The 17,445-nt window shown below is 35.5% G+C and overlaps 1 pseudogene; it reads left to right on the forward strand.

Moving 5' to 3' along the window:
- The window catches only part of LOC122144299, a 139,619-nt pseudogene that overhangs the window by 96,595 nt on the left and 25,579 nt on the right, over positions 1–17,445 (forward strand).

The raw sequence follows: 17,445 nt of genomic DNA on the forward strand, positions 1-17,445 counted from the left end.
TTGCCAACCCCAAACTTTTGAACAGTAGTGTAGCTTGACAAACAGAAAGATAGTGAACAATAGACATTATTCAAAACACTTATTATGAAAAACAATTGATTGTATATCCAATTAATTATCCCAAAAAGTGTATATCGAAAATTATTATAATACAGTTTAGCATTTAGCTATTTGCTACTTACATTCAAATTCATTCCAAATTCAGGAATGTAAAAGGCACTTTCAGTTAAATTCTGAAAGGTGTATAATAATGTGTGTTCAGTCTTGCAGAACAGTGCATATTTACAAAACAAACTTGTCTATAAGGGTTGCACCACATCACATATTGCTCTCAGAGGTCCATTCAATCATGGAACCCCTCCCCAAACCCCACCCTCCACCCCCCCTTTTTTAAACTGTTAAATGATGAAATGGATGTATTTTTCCTCTCATATAATTCACAGACACGTACGAGGGTAGACTACAAGAGCACAAGTCCCCATAAGTTAGCCATTTGGGGCAAGTTTTTATTGAAAAATCACAAAGAGTTTTCCAGCTACAGTACAGTGAACATCCACTCCACTAGAGCAAATGAATCAGGCACTAGACATCAGGTGCTTTGACTGGCAAATTTGCCATGGAATGATAATATTCCAGCACTTGGACTATTATACTGGTACAGTACATCTCAAAAGCAGAGATTACTGCACGCATCATTTTTTTTTTTTTTTTTTTTTTATGGCTTTTACCTGAACAGTTGGGACTAAATGAATAGCCTTTGGTGGGTTGGAGGCTGAAAGACACTTCTCTGTGGCAAAGATGTAATTTTCTTCCTTTTTTTCATCTCTTCACATTTGCGCATGGCCCAATTTAAACCGTCTGAAAGGAACTCCAAATTTTGAATTCAAAGTCGAAGCCATTTTTCTGAGATTTCATTAATCTCCGTTGTATTATTGATAGGTCTTTGATCTTTTGTACAGTCAAAGTTTTCAGTTCATGGCTTATTAGTCTGCTGGGTTTGTTTTGCTCTGAGACTTTACTGGAACCTTGAAAATGGATTTCAGCATATTTACAAGTTTGGTGCTTCCCAGTGCCCCTCAAGTAATTGAGCGAGCAGATTTGTGGTAATGAGACACTATTGAGGAAATCTTTAAAAGATATTGGCAGCATGATGCAGCCTGTTCAAAAGCATTTTAGTCAATTAACTGTAAGGTCTGTGCAAAGCAACTTGCCCAATCTAGTTGAAATTGGCCCTGCTGTTTGTTACTTGCAAGTTTGCAGAGGGTGTTGGAACATTTTATTGGGCTTTCATGCTACATTGCAAGAACCTCTGTGACCTCTACAACACATCCACACCGCTTCAGTCACAGACAAAATATACATCCATCTGTATACATACACAAAATATAAAAAAAATATATAAATTGATGGCTTAATGGGTTGAATCCCAGTGTTGGACAGGCACTCATGAATGAGCAAACAGCGGTACAGCTATTGGGACCACAGTCTTGCTGGGTACTTTGGCTCAAGATATCTCCAGAGATTTATAATCAGTGGCTTTAATTCTTACCTTTCTCCGGTGCGTGTCTTCTGGTGCTGCTCGCTAGGAAAGATCCTCAGTTTTCACTGTTATTCTGTTTTATATTACTGTTTACAGTTTAATGGTGCTGCAGAATTTTAATCACAAATTTGTCTCAATAAAGAAATAATCTTTCCATAAAAAAATAAACTAAAAAAATACCTCATTTGTGCAGATTAAAACAAAGGAAGAGAAAGAAAAGAGTCGTTTGATATAATGAAGAAATTCAAACACTTCTTGTAGATGTGGTAGGCCATGATTAAACCTATAGTCCTAAGTTGAGATAACTAAATTAGCAAAATGGCATGGTGCTTAAAAGGAAACATTTATTTTCAAATGTTAAGATTGATACATTTGTTTTCAGGATTCTTTATGAATAGAAAAAACGTTAAAAAATAATAATATACAATAATAAAAATGATAGAGATTATAAATAACTCTTTTGTAATTTTTTTACTGTTACTTTTGATCAATGCATCCTTGCATAAATCGTATGATGTGATTTCAAACTTTCCCTTTGGAGTGTTACACGCTGTTCATGAAAAGATAAGATCCCAAAAGTTGCAAAAGACTAAAGTCTCAAACCCAAAGAGATACAGTATTCTTTATAAAAAGTCAAGTACAGATCTTGTCCACTTCGCCCCCCTGAAACACCTTGTTTAACACACCCACCCACATGTCTATGTCACGATGTGGGAAGATTTTTGCATAATGATTGTTTCTGTGATTGTTACGCCATATTTTTCTATTGATGTTTAAATTAAAGGCACTTTTGAACCATCTGTCTGAGAACTGTCCTTAATGTGACCAGGAAGGAGGGAAACTAGTCTGCAAACTAGTTTGCAAATAAAAAGTAGCGCCAAAATACTTAAGTAGTGTAGTCCAGTGTAGTCTCAGGTCATTGACATTGACCTTTCGGGTGTCTAGGCACGCAGGCCAAAAGCCTCTTTTGTCTAGTCAAGGTCCATAAAATTGAACAAAAGCAGCCATAAGAGGGCAGAACTCAGCATTTGACAGTCATGTCCTTGAGAGTGAGCTTGTTTCATAAATTCCTCCATTAGCTCCTGGGCTTGGCCCTGCAGCAGGCTTTCTATCTCGCCCATTAAACCCATCAGGGGGACAGGCTCATAAACAGGTCCAGCACACAAACTTTGATAATGGCCGCGTCTGTGTCTGTATCCAATTGCGGTGGCCATCTCATGCCCCGCGCCCCTCTCTACTGCTGTCCCACGCCTGTGGCTTATTACCAGCATGCAGTGATCTCTTTCTTGCTAGCCGCTAATGTCCTGCTGCTCACATTTATCCTGCTGTGAGTCTCCTAACCCCAAGCACACAGACGACTACGATCCACCACGCTCACATAGGCCGTACGACACTTGCTCGAGCTCTCTCTCAAGGTCTGCAGCAATGATCTAGCAGGACCGTAGACGGAGGCTTGGGGGCACATTCGGGGCAGAGGAGCATAAAGGGAGAAAAGGGCTGTGCAGATGAACCGTTTAGTGATGTATGAGTCAGGGATTCCCTCAAAGTCTTCATATCTTAGGCTTAAGTGAAATGAACACACTATAGGCCTTTTTGTTGGGGGGGGGGGGGGTGTTTCTGTGTCACAATGATACTATATATATATTTGATGAATTTTTTATTTTTTTTTCTAATATGCTGATTTTCTGCTTAAGAAACATTTCTAATTATTATCAATGTTGAAAACAGTTGAAATATAAATATTTTGTAACAATGTAAATATCCTAACCATCACTTTTGGTCAAATTAGTACATCCTTGTTGAATAATAGTATATATACACTGTATATGTATATGTGTGTATATATGTATATGTATGTATATGTATATGTATATGTATATGTATATGTATATGTATATGTATATGTATATAAGAAGGTATATGTGTTTTTGCATTGAAGGTTTTGCTTGATGGTTACATTACTTCTGTTATTAGTTATTATTATTATTATTATTATTATTATTATTTATTTGTTTTTGGACATATGAAACAAACATGAATGCAAACACTGACACACTGATTTTCAGCATTATCAGCATTTTCTGTGTTTTCTTGCTTAATGCATGAAGTCGTGGCCCAATGGTTAGAGAGTTTGACTCCTAATCCTAAGGTTGTTGGTTCGAGTCTTGGGCCAGCAATACCACGACTGAGGTGCCCTTGAGCAAGGCACTGAACCCCCAACTGGTCCCCGGGCACCGCACCATAAATGTCCACTGCCCCGGGTGTGTGTGTGTGTGTGGTTGGGTTGGATGGGTTAAATGCAGAGCACGATTCTGAATATGGGTCACCATACTTGGCTGTATGTCACATCACTTTTTTTTTTTTTTTTTTTTTTTTTTTTTTTTGAAAAATGTAAATGAAATATTATTTGGCTATAATTTATTTAGTTTTTAATATATTATTTATTTTATTTTAATATATTATGCAAAAAGAAAGAGACTTTGGAGTAATACAAGCCTTGAAATTGGTCTGATCAGAATCAGAAAGCCCATTTATGTGTCTACTGTACATGTTTAGCTCTACTTACGAGGGCCAGCCTTTTAAAAATGTCCTCAAAAATATAGCAAAGCAAATAAAATGAGAACATTTGAAGTTATCCGCCCTAGCTGAAATGCTCTTAAATCAAACAAATCATGTTTTTCTTTAAATCTAATAATGTCAAAAGGGTTTTCTGAGGGTTACTTTTGGGAGTACCTTAGAATGAACCATCAGGCCCTCACTGATCTCTGTGTATCTAAACTTACTTAGCCTTACTTTGAGGGACCGATTTGCTGAAAAAAAATGTCATCCAAGTTAGCTAAATATGACAAAACCTCCTTTTTCGGGATGCCCTCAAAAAGAAAATGGTTTACATAACATAAAAATAAATAATTCTTTTATTTAAAAACAATGCAAAAGTTTTCTTTTAGCCAAGGATACTGCTTGAGTTTTCCATTTGTGTCCACAAATAAGCATTTATTTACTTTGAGACAAATTCTGTCTCAAGTAAAATGCCTTCACAGATTTCACTCTTCTCTTTCATTGTCCTTAAATTATTCAGCACACAAAAACATCTCAAACATTTATAAGCCCATTCTTAGAGGGACGCATGAGAAGTGTGACCTCCCTGTTTGGCTCAAACCGAGTTGAGATAATGGATCAAAGCATCACTACAGTCTCTTCAGCGGCATATACACAGACATGATCAAGAATTAAACGAAAAAGAGTCTTCCAGTAATAGCATTACAGAAATGACAAGAATCAAGCCTGTAAAGAGCAGACCAGCTTAAAAAAAATATTATATGGGAAAAAAGCATAGCTGTCAGGGACAATTCATTTTCTTTTATTCCCTTTCCACATAAATCCGTAAAGAGAGAACCATCGGAGACAGGATAGAGATCCAGAACCGTGCTGCTTGTGGTAATGGGAATAATAAGGCAGAGAGAGTTGGTGAGATGGTGATAAGCTGAGCGTGTCATTACACATTAATTGAGGATTAGGTTAGTGTCATCTCTTGCTTTCTTATAAAAGAGCCAATTAAAGAGAAAGAAATGAGGATGGAAAGACAGCGCTTACAAGTGAATGAAATACCGTTGATTGCAGTAACCGCACTGCCGCTGTTGGACATTGAGGGCAAGCAGATTGTTTAATTGAAAGTGATCTGCTACTAATGAGGTAAATTGACTACATTACCCACGTCTGCCTGTCTCTCAGGGATGGCACAATGGGGCTGAGTTTCTCATGCTGACTGTAATGGGCTCAATTATGTGGTTGTCTGAAACAGTGTGTCTCCGTGGCTGAAAGGTTAAGGACTCGGGCTGTTTCTCTTCTAATGAACCCACTCCCCAAACTGTCAAACAGCACCCCCTCTACCCCACCCCCTTCATCCTCTGCTCTTAGACGTCTTCTCTTCTGCTTCTTTTTGTAAAGTAATTTTGTAGCCCCTCTCTCACTTCATGTCATCTTCACTGGGGGATGTACTGTAGAAAGTAGGATGGAAGGAAGGAGGAATAAAACAAAGTTAAAATGAAAAAAAGAGAAAAAGAAGAAGAAGAAAATAATGATTGATGAATGAACAAATGTGGGAAGGACTGAAAAAATAAATGAAGGATGGTCTGAATGAATGAATGAATGAACCAACAAATGAATGAACAAACAAACGAACAAATGATAGATAGATGAAGTCAGTCAGACATTTCAGATGTTTCTTGTGTCTGTGCTTGCAGGAAACAGAGATCCTGAACACCGCAGTGCTGAACGGGAAGACGGTGGCGGTGCCGGTGAAGGTGGTGACGGTGGGCACAGACGGGACAGTTACAGATGTGTCAGACGCTGTGCAGTGCCAGTCCACTGATGAAGACGTGGTTAAGGTCAGTCCTCTGACTGTCAGTCCTCTTCAATCGTAATGATTCACTCACATGAACAAACAAACCAAAGCATGTTGTGTCATGTTGATTTTTAATCAATATGATAGGATTCAAATGAAGCTGACAATAAATTTCATTCATTTCTAATGAGGTTTTTCCAATGATTAATGGAGGTGATAATTGTTCATCATGTCGGGATACTTATTTAGAATTGAAAAAAAAAAAAAAAAATGCTTCAAGAATCAATCCGAACGTGAATGGATCTGTTGGAAAGTTTCAAAGAAAATGCATCTCAGTGACAGTCCTCAGTCATCCGTCCTCCTCCACCTGTCTGTTCACGCTCTGACACTTGTTTAATAGAGATCCATTTCTCTATTTTCTATATCAGCATGTTTACAACAAGCTGGCAAGTGTCATGTGTTGTCCCTTGTGAATAAGGAGTATACATTAGCAAAAAGAGTACTTATTACAGAAATTATATACAGTAAGTGTGAACTGAATGTAATGTTTTTGGACACTCAGGAATAGTTCACCCAAATTTGGAAATTTGCTGACGATTTACTCAATTTGTAGATGAGTTTGTTTCTTTATTGGAACAGATTTGGAGAATCTTGCTCACCTGTGGATCCTCTGCAGTGAATGGGTGCCGTCAGAATGAGAGTCCATACAAGCTGATATAAACATTACAATAATTCACACTTACTCCACACCACTCAAGTCCATCAATTATTTGTCCTGTAAATCAAAAAGCTGCATATTTGTAAGAAACAAATCCATCATATTTAACTTTTAAACCATTGTCTTGTGATTCAGACAAGACTTTTTTCACTAGAGAAAGCAATATTATGGATAAAGGACTCATATTTTAACCTGGAAGCAAAAAATTATTGATGGATTTGTTTATTACAAACACACAGCTTTTCACTTCACAAGACAATAATTGATGGACTGGAGTAGTGCAGACTAGACTGGAGTCGTGTGGATTATTGTGATGTTTTTATCAGCAGTTTGGACTCTCATTCTTACGGCACATTCACAAGATTTGAAGTACACTGCAAGTGCACATTGAATACAAATTAGGCACACTTCAATATTCACAAGAGTTCCACTGGCCGTTGTGTATCTATAATTTTCTATAATTCTTGTCTTTTGGGGTTTCTATCAAATGCCTCCAGCTGGAGCTCGGTCACATATGAGCTCAGATTCAATCATAGCGTATATAATTATCATATGTTTGATTACGCCTGAGACGAAATCTGCTGAAGCTTGTTTCTAAACAAGACGATTTTTTTCTAGAGATGGTAATTTGTGTTTGACAGGCCTAAGTTGAGGTTGTTTAGACATGAAATTCTCTAATTTTAAATGACCCAAAAGACTTATACGCAATCAGCTTCCACTGTGGGAGTGATTTAATGCCGACGACATTCGTAAGAATGTTTTTAATTGCTAATTTCAGTGTATTTCTTCACAGTTAAAAACACAGCTGTGCTTCAGCTAAACTCTCTCTTAAAGCATTAAAGGCTTTGGTCACATGCAAATGATCGAAACGTTGTATATGTTTACATAGACTGACCATAAGCTAAATCTTTTACTCATGAGGTCATGAATATGAATGAAATGTTAGGCCAAACACTGGATTATTGCAGTCTATGTAAACATATACAACGTTTCGATCATATTTCAGGGTGGCTGTTCCACTCTTTAGCACAACCCTGATAAATATAGTGCCAGTGTGTACACTCATTGGTGCCCCGTCCAGCTGGTGGCGCCCTAGGTGACCTAGGCGAACTAGGCATAGGTGAACTAGACGGTCACCTAGGGCGCCACCAGCTGATATATTTATCAGGGTTGTGCTAAAGAGTGGAACAGCCACCCTGAAATATGATCGAAACGTTGTATATGTTTTACATAGACTGCAATAATCCAGTGTTTTGGCCTAACATTTCATTCATATTCATGACTCATGAGTAAAAGTTTTAGCTTATCCCAGTTCATACTGTAGTTGAAGATGTGCAAATATACTTTGGATGCCATGAAAATGGAATATGCAGTTATTACCTTAGGAGCTATTTCTACCTGATATGATTCTTAAAATGACTTCCGTTGGTTTAATCCAATTTAGTCAGGCTGATTTGCTCATTAAATAACCAGCTAATATTACCAGGTCATTTAGATGTCACCTCATGAAGCACATATTTAGCCTGCAGTCAGAGTGTCCCTCCACTTTAAAACTTAACTTTGAACTGTTAACTTAACCAAAGACAGGGGAGTGTTTGTAAAACCAGTCATTATTTAGTGATGCTTGAGGTACAGAAATTACATACTGCAGCTTTCACAGATCTCCTTTATGTGGCCTGACTAGAATAGTGCACTGCAAAACACGATTCATCACCTGCTCTGTAAAAAAAAAAAATTTGGTTGGCACCAGTTTGCTATCCCATAATACCTAAAAACTGTAAATGTAAAAAGGTTTTTTTAAATGTTTTTTTTTTTTTGTCTAAACATTTTGCTATTGTGGAGATTTTTCGTCTGATATGAAAGTCTACACACAATCACCTTCAGCCCAGAATACTAATTTCAACAAATTATTTCAATAGTTCACTTACAGTACTTTTAGAATAATAACATGCTATGGAAATATAGCATATAATAAAGTATTGCATTTTCTCAATCAAACCTTAGCTGGCTATGTGAAAATATCTCTATGAAACTTGAGCAGAATGACAAATCATTTTAACTATTTGGGATTAATGTAATAAACAAGTGTGGCATTGTAGCTAAATAATGTATGGCGTACACACTAAACGATCTGCTTGGATCACAATCACTGTATTGAGATAGAAAGATAACCATTTTGATATGAATTTTCTATTTCCTCAGAGACTGATGCTCTATTATAAGAAGGTTTAAAAATTTCAAACAATTAATGTTAATACAGAAAATCATCATCCAACAAAACAACCACCAACCTATATAATGAACAACAATTTATAAATTGTATAATTTTGTATCATTTTCTCCCAATTAATTTAATACAGAAACCCATCAGCCAGCCTGTAGCCACAACAATAGATAGTAAAAGAAAATAAAATGTAATGCATAATAGACTAAATAACACAATCTCTTTAGCTCAAGCGACAGTGCCAAAATGCTGAATAGCTATACTGTGCTGCATTATATCATGTTCTTACATGCTAAATAGAAAACATTAGCATTTTTTATTTTTATAATGATTTTAGCAGTGCTACAATTGGTGAAAGCACACTAGTTATGCATTGTGCAGTACTGTTTCTAGGCATAGGCGAACTAGACGGTCACCTAGGGCGCCACCAGCTGGAGGGGCACCAATGAGTGTACACACTGGCACTATATTTATCAGGGTTGTGCTAAAGAGTGGAACAGCCACCCTGAAATATGATTGCTGTCCCCACTGGATCCCCCAACATCATTGGTCTGGACTCGCTAGAGTACTGTCAATCTGATGATGCCTGTATGCACATTGCTTTAGATCACTGTCAATTTCTTCCCAATTGTTGCATGCAAAGTTTGCATTTGGAGCGCTCAAAACTCCATTAGATCAATGGGATCTGTCAGTGGTTTGGCAAGGTAACGTGTTTTTTGCCATGCAATAAAGCTAAGTTCAAAGGCCAATTGAAAATATTGGTACAGTAAAACATGCACAAAATCAGTATTTTGTTTAGACAGTATTTGTGGCAGTCGAGAAATCGTTGTGAAATTGTTCCAAAAGGTGTGCGTTTTTGCACAAATGCATTGTTAAAGGATCAGTTTCATGTAATATTACCATATAAAATTTTAACAGCCAATTAAAAAAAGATGCAAAAAAGAACAAATAGGCTAACAAAAAAGTGAATAGTGTAATACTTTTTCATTTTACATCTAAACATAAGCATTCAAGTAAGAAAAACAAATCACTTAAGTGTGTTCATTACAAATAGATTAATCATTAAAGCTACAAAAGCAGTTCAGTCAGGGGCAGTGAGTGATTCCCTCTTTTCTTTTATCGTGTGATTAACATTAATGCGACAGACGGCCGGTATTAACAGTATAATGCACGGATTTAATATAAAGTTACACATCCAATGTTTTTCCCCAACAGTTTCCCAATTGTTCACTTAAGATATAACAGATTATATTTGTGTGAATACTTAAACATAATCAGTTTTATGTTATTTTGAGTTGGATGGGGGGCGCCAATAGGAATTTTGCCTAGGGCGTCAAAAATGGCTAGAAATGGCCCTGCATTTGTGCATTCTAAAATACTTACAAGAGAGCTTTATTTAAATAAATAAATTGCGAAGCATGTTGTTTTTGCTGACATGAGGTCACAGATTCTACAGTTTCCAGACTTGATGTTGGCTTTGTTTGATCTGTTTTACTGATGTAACCTGCTTGAGTAGCAGTCTGTGTCTGTTGCACAAACAACTCAATATGTCTGAAGTGCAGACTGTAAATACAACATGTCTTCTGATTTTGTCACAAATTGTGAGAACGCTGGCAAGTAAGGTTATTCTGACATCAACTTTAAATCAAAGCGCCTGAAGTTCTTTCAATCTTGTCAAAAACAGCTGGATCAATTTCCAAATTCTGAGAACTTCAAGAGTATATATGAGTGTTTGATAGTTGACCTTGATTAAAGTATGTAATTCTCATTCATCATATTTCAGTTTTGAGATTCCTCTAAGTGCACTTGACATACATGTATGAAGAAGAGCACTTCATACATATCCAAAACACAATGTCTTCAGAGCAGTTGCTTGTTTTTTTTTTTTTTTTTTATTTTTTTATTTTTGCCATTGCCATTTTTCTTCCTAATAGCCTTAATATTTTTCCTCATTTTTTTTCTTTTTCTTTTACTTTTTTTTTCTTTTTTCCTTAATATAATTGATGTGATATTGCTTATTAAAGTGTGCCTATTAAAATTACCAAAAATACCAAAATTGTCCGCATACTATAAGACAAACAATTAGACCAAGGCAAAAAATTATGTGGTGAAGAAAGTGCATAAAAAGTGAAAAGTGTCTTAAAACCAAAGTTTTTCGATGCAAAAAATAAATAAAATAAAATAAACCATTTACCGTGACGCTTCATAAAAAGTCAACTGGCAGTAAAGCTATTTTATTTACCTTTTCTAAATATCCATCACATTTGTTGATTGGTAAGAGTTAACTTTGGATCCTCTTTACTTGGTTGTATGAAATTCAGAAAAATACTGTATTTTGGGGTTTGGAGTTGGTGAGATTTTATTAAATATTTTTGAAAAAAGTCTCTTATGCTCAGCAAAAATCTGCATTTATTTGATCAAAATTACAGTAAAAGTAATATTCTTAAATATATTATTACAATTTAAAATAGCTTCTTATTTTTAACAATGCTGAAAACAATTGTGCTGCTTAGTATTTTGTGGAAACATGGTACATTTTCTTTCAGTTTTTAAGAAAGAACAGTGTTTATTGGTAATTTTTAGTAACAATCTAAGTCTTACTGTCACTTTTGATCAATTTCATGCATACCTGAATACAAGTATTTATTCTTACAGACCTCAAACCTTTGAACTGATTTTGTATATATTTGGCATAATATTAATATATTTTTTTCTAATATTTGTTCTTTGTGAAATATTTTTCTGCTTGTTTAATTCACTTTATTAGATGAGCTAATGCAACACTTTTAATTCATAAAGTTTTTGTCACATGCAATCCGCTTAAATGTGTGAAATGGAAGTTACACTCATTTTAATTGTGTTGGGACTATGTGAATAGTTTTTGGCATTAACTGAACCTGGGCATGGGATTTCAAGTTCCCAGCATGCGCTGCATGAGCAGTAAATCTTAAAATGATGTATTATTTGAGGTGTTTTTGAGCAAGATGAGAAAAGGGAGATACTTTTTTTGCTCTTAATGTTTAATGTTCCATTATGTTGGATTTTAGAAGTTTCTGTTATGTTGGAGTTTGGGGAGTTAATGTGGTGAAAACTGGAGGCTGTGCTCAAGGAAGGGTGGACCGATGTTGCTTTTTGATCGTTTTTTTCTTGTGATGTATGTTGCCATACCTGTATATTTGATGCAAGAAAGTTGCATTTAGCATGCTAATATGTGCTATTGCTAAATACATTAGGTTCATTTGAGTTACTTTGATATGTCTAATTTTACTGAGGTTTACTGAAATCAGTTACATAAAATGTTTCATTTGTGCTTCAAATATATATATATATATATATATATATAAACCTGGAAGTCTGCAAAGGATCTGCAATAAAAACTGAAATTTATTGACCAAACCATTGTGTGAAAACAGTATGTGTGTATTTGAGTGGGTTTGTGTGTGTGTGTATTAGGAATCAATGATTCTTGGGCCACATACCATGATGCTGTATAGAATGGAGTGCACAGGGGAGTGTTATCTGGGAATCTTTCAGTAGAGCCAGTGAGTTTGATGTAAAGCACTATTGGGAGCCAGTCAGGTAAAACTGATGACTGCATAAAAAGGTGAGTTTAGATTACAGGTTCTCCCAATAGGAGTGACATGGACAGTCAATGTGGAGCTATATTAGTAGTCCAGCCATGTCCAGTGTAGCAGATGAAGTGTTTAATATAAATAGGAGGAAGTAAAAGTTGAATGTACTTTTCGTGGATGTATTTCACCTTTGATTATAAATAACTCCCTCCTTCGCTGAGGACCCACACAGTTGTAGTTTAAGACCCGGTTAATTGTGCTGTCAGACCTGCTCAGTCAAACACATGTACGAGCCGCCTGTTTATGGTCCGGCCCTCTCGTTCCTCTGATGGCTGCTTGATTGGAAGTGTCTGACGGGTAGTTAATTTTCCAGACTGAATAGTCATGGCTGTAACATTGTGGTGGGAGATTCCCCAGTCTATGGCAGTGATTAATGATGATGCCCTGTGTGTTTTGTGTTTGTGTGTGCTGTTTGTGTCCGTAACAGTAGATTTGAAGCCGTTACAGCATTGGAAAGAGTTAGTGATGTAGGAATACTTGAAATGTGCAGTATTAATCAAAGCAATTGCAGTGAACTTGCTAGAATTTACTTAAAGGTTACGTTTTAGTAAAAGGTTGCAATGAAACATACAGTCTCATATGCTCAGCAAGGCTGAATTGTGACATATTATTATAAATTCACTGAAGTGTCCAAATAGTTTTTGGGGTCACTGTTGCTAGCTGTGTTGAATATAACAGTGTTAAATCTATTAATTCATCACGTCAACAGTTTAACTTTGGCCGCCCTATGAAGACTGTCTAAGCATCTTCACTCTCAGACTTTGTTGAAGTAACAGAGATAAAGCTTTGGAACCAGAGCAAGAGGAAACTCTGACAGCAGACAACTCTATCAATCAGACAAGCATGAAACAAACCCTCACAGCTCTAACAACCCTTAAGTGTAGAAAGCAACACACCATGATGTTCTGATGCTGGATTAGATCTCTCACTCAACTCTTGAGAGTGTGTGTAGTGTTCAGCCAAAGCCAGGACTCTTGAATTTTTTAGTACTTACTGTATAATGACATTATTCAAGAACAGCCACTTTCCATGAATAGAGGCTAAAAAAAAACAGGACTGAAACTCTTTAAAAATATATATAAATAAAATAAAAATGGGCAGTGAAAAGAGGTGTTTAACTTTCAGAAAATTTTGAGTGAACCGGAGGTAAAACTTAATATTATAATTTAAATGAGATGTTTAACTAGAGTTTAAATCAATTATTTGTCTGATTTTGTAGCATTAAACTAATTAAAATCATTGTACAACTTGGGTAACAGAGTTAGATGATTGATGAATGCAGTCAGCACACTCTTAGAAAAAAAAAGGTTCTTTGGGGTTCTTTATAGAACCCTAGGGTTCTTTACTCAACTCCAAAGAATGCTTTATGCCAAAAAGGTTCTATATAAGGAGAAAGAACCCTTTTTGGCACAAAATGATTCTTTGGGCTAAACCATGTTTTATGTAAATTTTTACACATTAGGCTATTTAAAAATATTATATTAAATTATATTTGTGTTTTACTTTGACACACCTTTATTCCAAAGAGAAAAAACTTAAAATGTACGTCTGCTCTCTCAAGTTTAATAGAAAATAATTGTCACGTGTTCCTGTACACTGAAAAAAAGGCCTAACATCTAAATTAACTGGTTTATTTAAGTCTACTATTACTGAATCAACCTATTAATTTATACCAACAAACTGATCAGGTAGAAGTGTACTAGCAGTGTAAAGCAATCTGTGTAAAGTTTGATACATTTATTTAATAGGTAGGCCTACCACGCTATAGTCTGCTATTTAAATCAGCAAACTAACATGACTGCAGGTTAGTTATCATGTCATGTAAGATGCCATACAGCTCTTTTATTGACGAGCACCATGCTCATATCGTATGGAGTTTGAAATTTCAGTGTTTCATTTAGATTCTAAAAGGCTCTTATAACTCATCCCTCCAAACAGATGCATACAATGATCTTTGACATAAATGGCAAACAACTTGAACGTGTATCTATGCGCTGATCAATTTTGTCCGTCTGCAAAGCGCCGCATTTCAGTCAAAGTTTCGGTCAAATCACCATCAGACAGCCGTTATAAACATGAATTCAACCCAAGAAGAACAATGAGAGAAGCTGATTGAGATGTGTATTTGGTGTTTGCAGTTATAGTAAATTATTCGTTTTAACTGAAGTAATTGTATATTATTCTAAAAACTGTATTTGGTTGTTGTAGATGTTCCTCTGTCAGAGAGCACTTTTAAAGTTTTACCACCTCCTTATCAGAGTGCTGAAAATTGGAAGTCAGAGGAAACATAACCAAACTTGCTACAACACAACACAAAAGGTAACATAATTTCTTTTTCCTCACAGTACCAACTTTGGGAAACTTAAATTACTGATGTCTTATTTCTTCTACTTTCTAAATAAATATTTTGCACTGTCACTGCAGGCTTTGACTATGGAGTGCAGCATTGCTTGTTTCGTTATCTACATTCAGATGAAAACACCACACTCCTCTCTAATTCAAGTAAGTTTTAAGATTTGATTTAACTGTGAGAAATTTCTTTCTTTTTCCTGTTGTACTGTACTCTCCATACCGTAGGTCTAATAAATGTTTCTCTGACTTGTATCCCCATCTTAGGATGTCAAGCCTACTCATCAAGATGGACGTGTCACTAACCAATAACACAGAGATGCCAGAAGTATCTGTGTGCTGTCTACTTTTTATTCAATACTATGGAGCATACAAAAGCCATCACTCAGTTAATTTCAATCAGCACTATTTAGCCCTTCCCAGTGCTGAAATTGTCATGTGCCCTTTGTTTTTATTGTTTAAATGCTTATCTGCATGTAAAATGTACATTTAATGCTTGTACATTTAAAAACAATACTACTAGTTAGTCTTTTAGTTCCCTTTTCAGAAACATGTGGTTCACCATCTCTTAGGGGTTACAGCATTGGCAAAAGTTGCAGTTTACAAAAAAAGTTAGACTACTTGGTTTATAGGAGAATGTGGAGTAAATACTTGGCATTTATTTAAGGTAAAGGGTAATGACCTGGTGGTGAGATGCAAAATAAGACTGTCATTAATATACTATTTGATGACAAACTTCTCACATTCTGATTTTAAATATGTATTTATTTATGTTTAATTCTATTTGCAAGTTAACTTTCTTTTTGTTTTTATTTGTGCAAATTAACATTCAATTGTTTTATTTTTTATTTTTATTTTTTTTTTTTGTGGATTCTAGCAATCAACATATATTTGTGACTGACATTGGATGGGTTGAAAAACAATATTTCTAAAAGGGAAAGTGCTATTCTAGAGAGGTAAAAATAATGAAAAGTATGAACAGATAAAGAAAAATGGATTTTTGTTAATCCCTGTAACTGTTGCACTGTGAATTGCTGTGTTATATATTGCCTGTCATTGTAAATGCTAATAAAAGTGTCTTAAATGATCACACAACACCTTGATGTGTTATGCTTATTGTTATTTCAGTTTATAGTGATAAAATAGCTATATGAGGGTGTTTAAGTCTTACAATCTAATTAAAATATAACAAAAAAGAATCCAAATAATGATCCCATGGTTGGAACCCCTAAAGGGTTCTATATAGAACATTTTTCCTGGCTACAAAGAACCCTAAAGGGTTCTTTTGATTGAACCCTTAAAAAGGGTTCTGTATGGAACCTTTTAGGGGATCCATATATGAAGCACCTGATAGAACCTTTTATGGTTCTATATAGAACCTTTTCTTCTAAAAGTGCACTGTATATGAAAGAAAAATTTATATAAGGCACCAAATGATGTTTCATCTTGAGTGTCACAATTTTTTATATATATATATATATATATATCGTCGCTGCCCGATGAAACTACTCACGTAATGTCCAAAAACGGTTACTTTTCAGGAAGTGAAAAAAAACAACCGTATTTCAAAAGCAGTTTGAATTGTAGCGTTGTCATACTTGGTACGGCATCTTTACATGTAACCATATTCTTGCCAGTGTAATGATATAATCCACATTTGACCAAAATTGAGTTTAAATGGACATACGTGCATATTTTACAGTAACGGTGGTCGATACGCGTTCTTCGAATGGCCAAGTCGCGTTTGACTAAGAAAAAAAAGTTTGAATCTTATCAATGAGACCGAGTTTATTTACATACTAGCAAGCAAACTAATTGTTAATCTGTTGAAGAACTAGATTAGAACTAAACTGTGGAGAGCTTCAATGTCATACTTTAATTGGTACGTCAGCAAGGTTCACAAATATAAAAATAAATAAAAATATTCGGTGACAATTACTTCGTCTAGACCATTTACCGATAAATATTAGTTGTGAATATATAATAAACTTTTGAGAACAGTTGTCAAAAAAAAAAAAAAATACAAACGTTTGCTGATACTTTACCTCACGCAGTGTTTATTCGGCTATCCAGTGCTGAGCTTCGATGAAACTTCACGAGACCGGCGAGATGCTTCCACAGGGCGGGGAGATACGCGGCGTGATTGACAGCTTTGACAACACCAAATGGATATACGTGAAAAATCAGATGACATGATTTCACAACTTTTCTTTGCCCATTTAGATATGTGAAGCATACTGTATACGGAAATGAACCTGGACATTCAATCCGTCAAAAAATCTCAAAATCGGCAAAATGGACATACGTGGTTTTCATCGGACAGCGACGATATATATTTCTAACATGGGAATATCATGGGATGTGTGCCTCTTATGCTTTTAAAAAGTCAGTGTACTGTAAACATGGAAAGTCCCCACAAGCATTTTAACATAGATTGCCGAGATCTGGATCTTCTAATTGCTCTTCAGGGATCATGAAATGATTGTGCAGTTCTGAAACCCTGACAGACTGAGACTTAATATTCCTTATGAGAAAAATAGGAACATAAATGTTTTTATTAAATAAAAAAAGAGCCTATGAGCTCAATTAATTTGAACGGGTGCACAAAATTTGGGTTTGCAGCCATATGTTGCACAA

Source organism: Cyprinus carpio, unplaced genomic scaffold (genome assembly GCF_018340385.1).
Source record: "Cyprinus carpio isolate SPL01 unplaced genomic scaffold, ASM1834038v1 S000006635, whole genome shotgun sequence".
NCBI lineage: Eukaryota > Metazoa > Chordata > Actinopteri > Cypriniformes > Cyprinidae > Cyprinus > Cyprinus carpio.